This window comes from Suricata suricatta, chromosome 3, assembly GCF_006229205.1.
Source record: "Suricata suricatta isolate VVHF042 chromosome 3, meerkat_22Aug2017_6uvM2_HiC, whole genome shotgun sequence".
In the NCBI taxonomy this organism is placed as follows: domain Eukaryota; kingdom Metazoa; phylum Chordata; class Mammalia; order Carnivora; family Herpestidae; genus Suricata; species Suricata suricatta.
Window position 1 is genome coordinate 152,198,165 of NC_043702.1, and position 9,153 is coordinate 152,207,317.

At 39.3% G+C, this 9,153-nt stretch overlaps 1 pseudogene; it reads left to right on the plus strand.

Moving 5' to 3' along the window:
* Positions 1 to 7,774: 7,774 nt before the first annotated feature.
* Positions 7,775 to 8,836, plus strand: LOC115286791 (annotated as a pseudogene).
* The last annotated feature ends 317 nt before the right edge of the window (positions 8,837 to 9,153 follow it).

Below are 9,153 nucleotides of genomic sequence, written 5' to 3' on the forward strand. Positions count from 1 at the left end.
AGAGAGAGAGAGAGAGAGAGAGAGAGAGAGAGAGAGAGAGAGAGAGAGAGAGAGGCAGAGTGAGGGAGACACAGAACTAAAGCAGGCTCCAGGCTCTGAGCTAACGGCACAGAGCCTGATGCAGGGCCTGAACTCTCAAACTGTGAGATCAGGACTTGAACTGAGGTCAGATGCTTAATTGACTGAACCACCCAGGAGCCCTACAAAATTCCTAATTCATCACTCCATCTCCCAAAACCCTTAGTCTTCCATCTTAATGAATGTTAATCAGTTGCTCAAGCCCAAATCAAGGGATCATCTCCAATTTTTCATTTTTTTTACACCACAGCTGATGCATCATAAGACATGTTTACCTTTTCCCCCCAATATATCCCAAATCCATCCCCTTTCACCTGTCCCCTTTTCCTCTATAGCTCATATGCAGCTACATACATAAATCTCCATTACATTTATTGGTATATTTATTGGGCATTTTTGGTGCTTCTTCTGTAATACCTATTCATTAGTTTGTCTATTAAAAAATTGGGGCACCTGGATGGCTCAGTCAGTTGAGCATCCCAATGATTGAGCTGAAACTCAGGTCATGATCTCAAAGTTCGTTGAGTTCAAGCCCCACATAGAGCTTGCTGCTGTCAGCACAGAGTCTGCTTCAGATTCTCTGTCCCTGCTTACCCCACTCGCACTCTCTCTCTTAAAATAAATAAAACATTAAAAAATTGTATATGTAGGGGTTCCTGGGTGGCTCAGTCAGTTCAGTGTCTGACTAAGGCTCAGGTCATGATCCTGAGTTTGAGCCCAGCATCAGGCTCTGTGCTGACAGCTCACAGCCTGGAGCCTGCTTCTCGTCCTGTGTCTCCCTCTCTCTGCCCCTCCCTGCTCATACTCTGTGTCTCTCTCAAAAATAAATAAACATTAAAAAATTGTATAAGTATTCCATTATTTATTTGTTGGAATTCTTTATAAGATGATAACATGTGACTAATTTCTTATACCCCTGTGTTTTTTTAACCATTTCATGTTTTTGGAGTCCTTTGCTCAATACAAATTTTAATTTTAAAGTAGTTTAAACTGCCTACAATTATAGATCAGAGTTTTTTTTGTTTGTACAAGAAATTCCTTACACTGAGGGCACAGTGATTGTACATTTTCTTATAAAAGTGTCAAAATATTCCTTTCAGATTTATGTCTATCTAGAACTGAGTTTCTGTAGATAGTGTGAAGTAAAATCCAGTATGATTTTTTCCAGTATAGAGAATTCATTTTCCTAGCATCATCTATGTACAAGACAGTCCGTTTCATATTGATGGACAATATCACCTTCAGTGTATAACATATTTGCCTTCATAAATGGTCACTTGTAGGACTCTGAATCTTAGCTCAGTGATCAATATTTGTCTTTCTACTGGCAATACCATACTTATTTAGTTATCACTACTTTCTGATAGATCTTGATATTAGATAAAACAATTTCCCTGCTTTATTTTAGAATATGCTAGACTCTCTGATCTTCTAATAAGTTGAGTATGCTTGAGTCAGTTGTTAGGACATTTACTGAACTATCCTTAACATATAGATCAATTTATATTTTTCCATTTCCACAAACATGGTATAACCCCATTTTAGTTTTCTTTGAATTCTTCCAATAGAATTTAATCATTTTATCTACATAGGTCTTCAGCCACTTTCCTTATATTCATGCATTGGTAATTTACGTAATTTTTAAAATTATATTTTCTAAATCTGTCTACTGCATTGGCAAAGATTTTTAAATTTTTAAAAATCTTTTATTTATTTTTGAAAGAGAGAGAGACAGAGTGCAAGCAGGGGAGGAACAGAGAGAGAGGGAGACACAGAATCCAAAGCAGGCTCCAGGCTCTGAAGTGTCAGCACAGAGCCTGACGTGGGGCCTGAACCGACAAACCATGAGATCATGACCTGAGCTGAAGTCAGATGCTTAACTGACTGAGCCACCCACGTGCCCCAGCACAGATTTTTGGATCAACATTGATTTTAGCTGAGTAGAGATATTTTTCTCCCTGATATTTAAGAGAATGTATCAACATGTTTTCATTAAGTATGTTTGCTACTTGCCTGTGTTGAGGAAGTTTTCATTTATTTATTTTTTAATGAGTTTTTCTACCATTAATAAGTGATACATGTTATCACTTTTTTCTTCATTCATTGAGTTTATTACACAGTTTCTTCCCTTTATTCTGGTATATATTTCTAAATTTAAAAAATTCTATAATATCAAGACAATCTTGTAATACTGGAATAAATTCAAATTACTTATGTTAACTTTGACTTACATTGTTGAGCCGGTTTGCTTGGTTTTTTTTTTTTTGCATTTGTTTCATAATTGACATCAGGCTATAATATCTCTTGTAATACCCAAACCTAATTTAGTTAATAAGTTATACTGAGGTTTTAAAGTGAATTTTGGAGGAACATCCGGGTGGCTCTGTCAGCTAGGCAGCTGATTCTTGATTTCTGCTCAGGTCATGATCTCTTGATCATGAGATCCACACCTAGTGTGGAGCCTGCTTAAGATTTTCTCTCCCTCTCCCCACAACCCTGCCCCTCTAGTGCATTTTCTTCTCTCTTTCTGTCTCTCTCTCTCTAAGAAACAAAATAAAATGAATATAGGAGTTGTCCTTTTTTTTTGGTATTTTTGGGGAAACATTGTATAAAATTAGAATTATATATTCTGTGAAAGTGGGATATAATTTGCCCTAAAATCATCTGGACCTTAATTAAAAAATGTTTTAGAATTTATTTTTAGAGAGAGAAAGACAGAGAGAGAGAGGGAGAGAGAGAGAGAGAGGGAGAGAGAGAACAGGGTAAGGACAGAGAGAGAGGGAGAGAGAGAATCCTATATAGGCTTCTCACTGTCAGCACAGAGCCACATGGTTGGTGAGATCATGACCTGAGCCAAAATCAAGAGTCATTCACTTTAACCAGTTGAGCCACCCTGACACCCTGGACCTTGTTTTTTTTTTTTTTTTTAAATATAGGTTGAGTTTTAACTACAGATTCAAGTATCTTAATAGTTAGTGGACTATTGTGGCTTCCTCTTGATTCTTGATTTGGTTTTTATCAATTTTGTTTATTTTTGTAAATTTTGTCATAAATGTTTATATACTGCTGTCATCATGTCAGTTATAGCTGTCACCATAGTTATGTCTCTTTTTTTCATTCTCAACATTGCATGTGTTGATCAATATTGTGAGAGGTTGTTAATTACACTAATCTTTGCCAAAAAACAACTTTGTCTTTTAAGACAAATATTTATTTTAGTATAATTTGTAGGCAGTATATTTCATGCTATTTTAGTTTACAATTTAATGAGTTTTGAGAAATTCTACTTGTATAATCAAAACAGAATATTTCCATCATCAAGTGTTTCTTGGTATCCTTTTGTATTCATTTCCATTCCTTCTCAAATAGTAATTTGATTACTGTCATTATAGCTTTCCCTTTGCCTGAATTTCCTATAAATGGAATTATAACACAAGGAGTCATTTGTTTCAATTTTTTTTTAATTTGGAAAGATTTTGTGATTCATTCATAGTGTTGAAACCATGCCAGATAGGGTTAATGAGGTTAAAACTAGCAGAAAGTTGAAAGTTTGTTTTTCAGAAAACTATCTTCCCCTAATCAGGTATTGTAGTTGTTTTCAGATTCCACGACAAATCCACGAGCTGTCTCTGTCGAAGCCTGGATTCAGGGTAACTGATGTGGTTCCACCCAGTAAACAAGCCGTGTCCAGCATTCCTTATCCAAGATCCTGAGTCCAAGACCCCATCCAGTTTACCCCAGCTCTCAGAGCATGTTGTCACCCCTTCTTGTCCGAAGATAGTCTCCTGATGTCAGGGGCTAAATTTTACCTCTTTCCGGTGTTGTGTGCATCCTAATGTGAACATTAGATGTATGTTACATCTATGTTTACTCCGTGCACATGTCCCATCTTTCCTCATGAATAGTCATAATTTTCTCTACCCTTTTCATCAATATGTATATAATCTACTACCCTCAATTTCCCCTTTAAAAATCCTCTTCCTTAACCTGGTACGTCAGAGATGGTCTTCGGACATCTGTCAGTTGTCACCCCAGCTTGCAGGCCCCCTGAGTAAAGCAACCTTTCCTTTTCAACCTCTTTTCTCTTGAGTATTGACTTCTGAGAAGTGAGCAGCAGAACTTGAGTTTCAGTAACAAGGTTGCAGGGAACATCTGTTAACTTACTTTAATTGCTGAGTAGCATTCAGGTGAATGGAAGTATTACAATGTATTCTTCATTTTGCAGTTGATGAGCATTTAGGTGTTTTCCTCTTTCTGGAGACTATTAATAGCTGTTACAATCATTTTTTGCACAGGTCTTTGTATGGGCATAAGATTTTCTTTTTCCTTGATAAATACCTAGGGTGGAATTGCTGGTTCCTACCATAACCGTTTGTTTACTTTTATAAGAATCTGCCAATTTTTTTTTCCAAAATGGCTGTACAGTTATGAAAGTCCTGGTGGCTCTACCTCCTCACCAGTTCTTGATATTATCAATCAGGTATAAGTTGAAGTTTTAAATAGGTTTGTCAGAGTAAGCCTCACCGAAAAAGTGACATTTGAGCAAGGCTTCACGAAGGAAGACAAATTCATGTTTTTGTATGGGCAGAAGAAGCAGAATGTACCCTGAAGCAGGAATGTGGAGGGAAATCGTAGTAAGATATACATTCAGAGAGGGAACAATATCCTCTGGAGCCTTAGAGATCTTAATAATAACATTGACTTTTACTCCGAATAAATGGAGATTGATTGTAGCATCTTAAGCTATAGACAATAATGGCATTATCTTACTCATATTTTTAAAGATTTCTCTGGTTATTATGTTGAAAAAAGACTATGGCAGATAAAGGAAAGAAGTAGAGAAAACATTAAATTCATAGCTAATGGTGAATCAAACCAGAATACTACCAGTGGAACTCATGAGATGTGGCAGGATTCTTGATACAATTTTAACGTAAGTACGGCTCAAATTCCTGATAAAATACATACAGTGGGTAATTGGAAACTAGGCCTTAAAAATGCTCTAGGTTTTTTGGCCTAAGCACCTGAAAAGTTGGATTTATCCTTAAAATATAAAAACAAGAAAGGTATTAAGCAGGCTGTGTTGTAGCCTATGAACAAGTAATATATTGTATCATTTATCTTGAATGTATCATAGATAAGCTGCTATATAACGATTGCCACTTCAGATAGCTGTGAAATTAGGTGATTAACTAGTTGTTACTTAACCTTCTAATTTCTGTATAAGTCTAATTAAATGAAACAGAAGTTGGTGTTTTGATTTTTTACTTTGCTTTTCTGTTTTGAGTGTCATTGCAACTACTGTATTGTAAACGATGGAAAATAATTGCATATGTTAAAAAATATGAAACTTTATAAAGTAAAAAAAAATAAATAAAAAGTTAAAAAATATGTAAAAACAAGAAAACAACTGGATATAACAACTTTAGAATCACCTTAACCAAAACAAATTTTGGTAGTATGGAAAGAGTAAAATCTTCCTGGACTGGGGTGAAAAAATAAAGTGAAGACACTAAATATTGCCCATGAGTTTTGCTTTAAATAGGACATAATTAACTCAGTAAAACCTGAGGGAGGGAGACATGAGGTTAAAATTTTGTTTTTATTTTTGTTTTTTGTAAGATTGAGCAGATAAAATGTTTGCTGGTAGAGATGACCTGGTATATTGTAAAGCATAGTGGAATAAAAGTGATGATCTTAAAGGAAAACCCAAAGGGAATTAACTCCACAATTAGAAGGACTGGCTCTAGGTAGGAGCAGAGGCAAGTTTATAGTCAAAGGAGAGAAAGAAGAGAGCAGGAGTTAAGGATGCTAATTGCTGCACAAGGTAACTGTAATTGTGTTTGTTGCTTCAATTTTTTCAATGAAAGAGAAGCATAATCACTAGCTCAGATTAAAGATAAGACAGATGGAATTGGAAATTTGAAAGAAAAAGAGGAACTTTGAAACAGTCTAAAAGTGTGGAAACATAAATAAACTATGGAAATGTATGGTTTTAGGACACCATTTAGGACTCAGTTGAAGTTTGTGGTTGTGAATTTAGTTTTTCTAAATGCTTATTTATTTTCAAGGAGAGAGAGACTGAATGGGGGAGAGGCAGAGAGTGAGGGGGCACAGAATCTGAAGCGGGCTCCAGGCTCCCTGCTGTCAGCACAGAGAGCCACACAGGGGCTCACCAAGGCCAGAAGATCATGACCTGGACTGAAGTTGGACACTTAACTGACTGAGCCCTCCAGGAACCATTGTGGTTGTAAATTTAAAATTAGACCAGTCGCTTCCATTGGTTGTCTGTGTATGCATGTGTATTTCAGCTTCTTGTGGGTGAAATCTCAGTTGATTATCTTCCTTAAGGATAAAGGGACTGGCACTATTTATTGAAAGGCAGCTTCTTGTAATGTAAGTGCACTCTCTTGTATGCACCAATTTACAAACAGGTGTAGGTCTCTCTTTAAACTGCTATTCTGTTCCAGTAGCCAATTTATTCATTCCTGTGTGAACACCACACTATCTTAGTTATTATTTCATGGTAGGGTAAATCCCTTAAAGAAATTCCAGGGATGTACTCTTCCATAGGCCTTGCAGCCAGAAACTAGTCTGGTTGATCCTAAAGGGTGATCTGCTTTCCCACTATATCACAAAGTAGAAAGCTGACTCAGCTGAGCCAAACCATTCTATGGAGAAACACAGCCTTTCATGTCTTTGTATTTAGTGCTGTTTTAGGGTTTTTGGTGTGTGGCCTATGGTGCTCCAGGTACACACCATAAGTGTTTCTCCTGGGTTCTGAGATTTTTTGATACATTTTTTGTTATGTAGAGAAAGAAGGTGTTCTTTGGCCCCCCTTAGCTAACCTATAAATAGGACACATGCAGTGGGAGTAGGGCTTGCTCTTTCCTGAGCAATCTCGACAGAGCAGTCCTCTCTTTGTTGGAGTCTATGTTTGACTTATGCTATGAAGTAGACTGGAGACTACTTATGATCAGGAACAGTCAGGAGACTATTATGATCTACTTGCACATCTATCCCCAACTGCCAATGCATCCTATGCTATATACATACTCTAAGGTTCTGATGGTACATGTCTGTGACTCCCTTGCATGATAGCTGCCTCTCAACATGAGGCATGATCCACTTGTCTTAGTGCCATGTGTTTTTGGAAGCAAGAGTTTAATTGGACTACCTTGGGGGTGGGCAGTTTTTCCACCTCAAGGCAATGACAGTTCACCAGGAACACCATTAACTGGGGAGCCAGTAACCAAGACTGGGCAGGGCATCCACCAACACTGGTCTTTCAGAGAAATTGCTGAGAATCCTATGCAGAGCTTAGGAGGCAGGACAGTCATGGGCTTCATTAACTAGGCACCTAGCAAGACTTCATATTTGCCTGATGCAGGTCCTAGGGAGAACTGAAAAGAACAGGAGAATTTGTTAGCGTCTAAAAATCCCCAAAGCAAATGGGTCATTTGAAAAAGGGCTGAATTTGTCACAAAAAGAAAACTCCAATTTTAAGATGGCTAGAAGCCAGAGATTAGTCTACATCCTTTGGAATCTGGGAAAAAACCTGCAGAAAGGTCTATGCCTTATGGTTGAAGACCAGGAAACTGATGAATTAAGAGACAAGTGGATTGACTACACCAAGCAGATAGTTTGCTCTCAAAACCTGAACTGGGTCTCAAAAAATTAAAGATGGGAGGCTCTCTGCTCCTCCCCGTTTGACAGACAGCTGCATCTCCTGGTGCAATGCCAGCTGTGTTGCTGAGACACAATGGTGAAGGCGGGAGTCCATGGATTTGACTGTGTTGGGCACTGGTCATCAGGGCTGCTTTTAAGTCTGGCGAAGTAGTCATTGTCGGCATCAACGACCCCTTCATTGACCTCAACTACGTGGTCTACATGTTCCAGTATGATTCCACCCATGGCAAATTCCACAGTACAGTCAAGGCTGAGAATGGGAAACTTGTCATTAATGGAAAGCCCATCACCATCTTCTAGGAGTGATATTTTGCCAACATCAAATGGGGTGATGTTGGTGCGGAGTATGTTGTGGAGTCCACAGGGGTCTTCACCACCATGGAGAAGGCTGGGGCTCACTTGAAGGGTGGGGTCAAGAGTGTCATCATCTCTGCCCCTTCTTCCGATGCCCCCATGTTTGGGTGTGAACCACGAGAAGTATGACAACTTCCTCAAGATTGTCAGCAATGCCTCCTGCACCACCAATTGCCTGGTGCCTCTGGCCATGATCACCCATGACCACTTCAGCATCGTGGAGGGACTCATAACCACAGTCTATATCATCACCATAACTCAGAAGACTGTGGAGGGCCCCTCTAGGAAGCTGAGGCCTGACAGCCAAGGGGCCACCCAGAACATCATTCCTGCTTCTATTGGCACTACCAAGGCTGTGGGCAAGGTAATCCGTGAGCTGAATGGGAGGCTCACTGGCATGGCCTTCCATGTTCCCACCTCCAATGTGTCCATTGTGGATCTGACCTGCCACCTGGAGAAAGCTGCCAAAAACGATGACATCAAGAGGGTGGTGAAGCAGACATCAGAGGGCCCCCTCAAGGGCATCGTGGGCTACACTGAGGACCAGGTCATCTCCTGTGACTTTAACAGTGACACCCATTCTTCCACCTTTGATTCTATGGCTGGCATTGCTCTCAATGACCACTTTGTCAAGCTCATTTCCTGGTATAACAATGAATTTGGCTACAGCAACCAGGTGGTGGACCTTATGGTTCAGATGGCCTCCAAGGAGTAAGAACCCCCTGGACCACCAGCCCTAGCAAGAGGAAGAAGAGAGAGGCCCTCAGCTGCTGGGGAGTCCTTGCCATCAATTCATCTCTGAACACACTTGAGAGTCTCCTGACCTCCGGTTTCCATCCCAGGCCCTCTGAGAAGGGGAGAAGCTTGAGGAGCCCTACATTATCATGTACCATCAATAAAGTATACTGTATCCAGCCAAAAAAAGATGGGATAAGTAGGGATAAGAACCAGGAATAGGACCTGATGCCCTACCTACCTTCTAGGGCAAGACTCCAAACATTCTTGAACTTGCCAGATACCAGATTTGACATG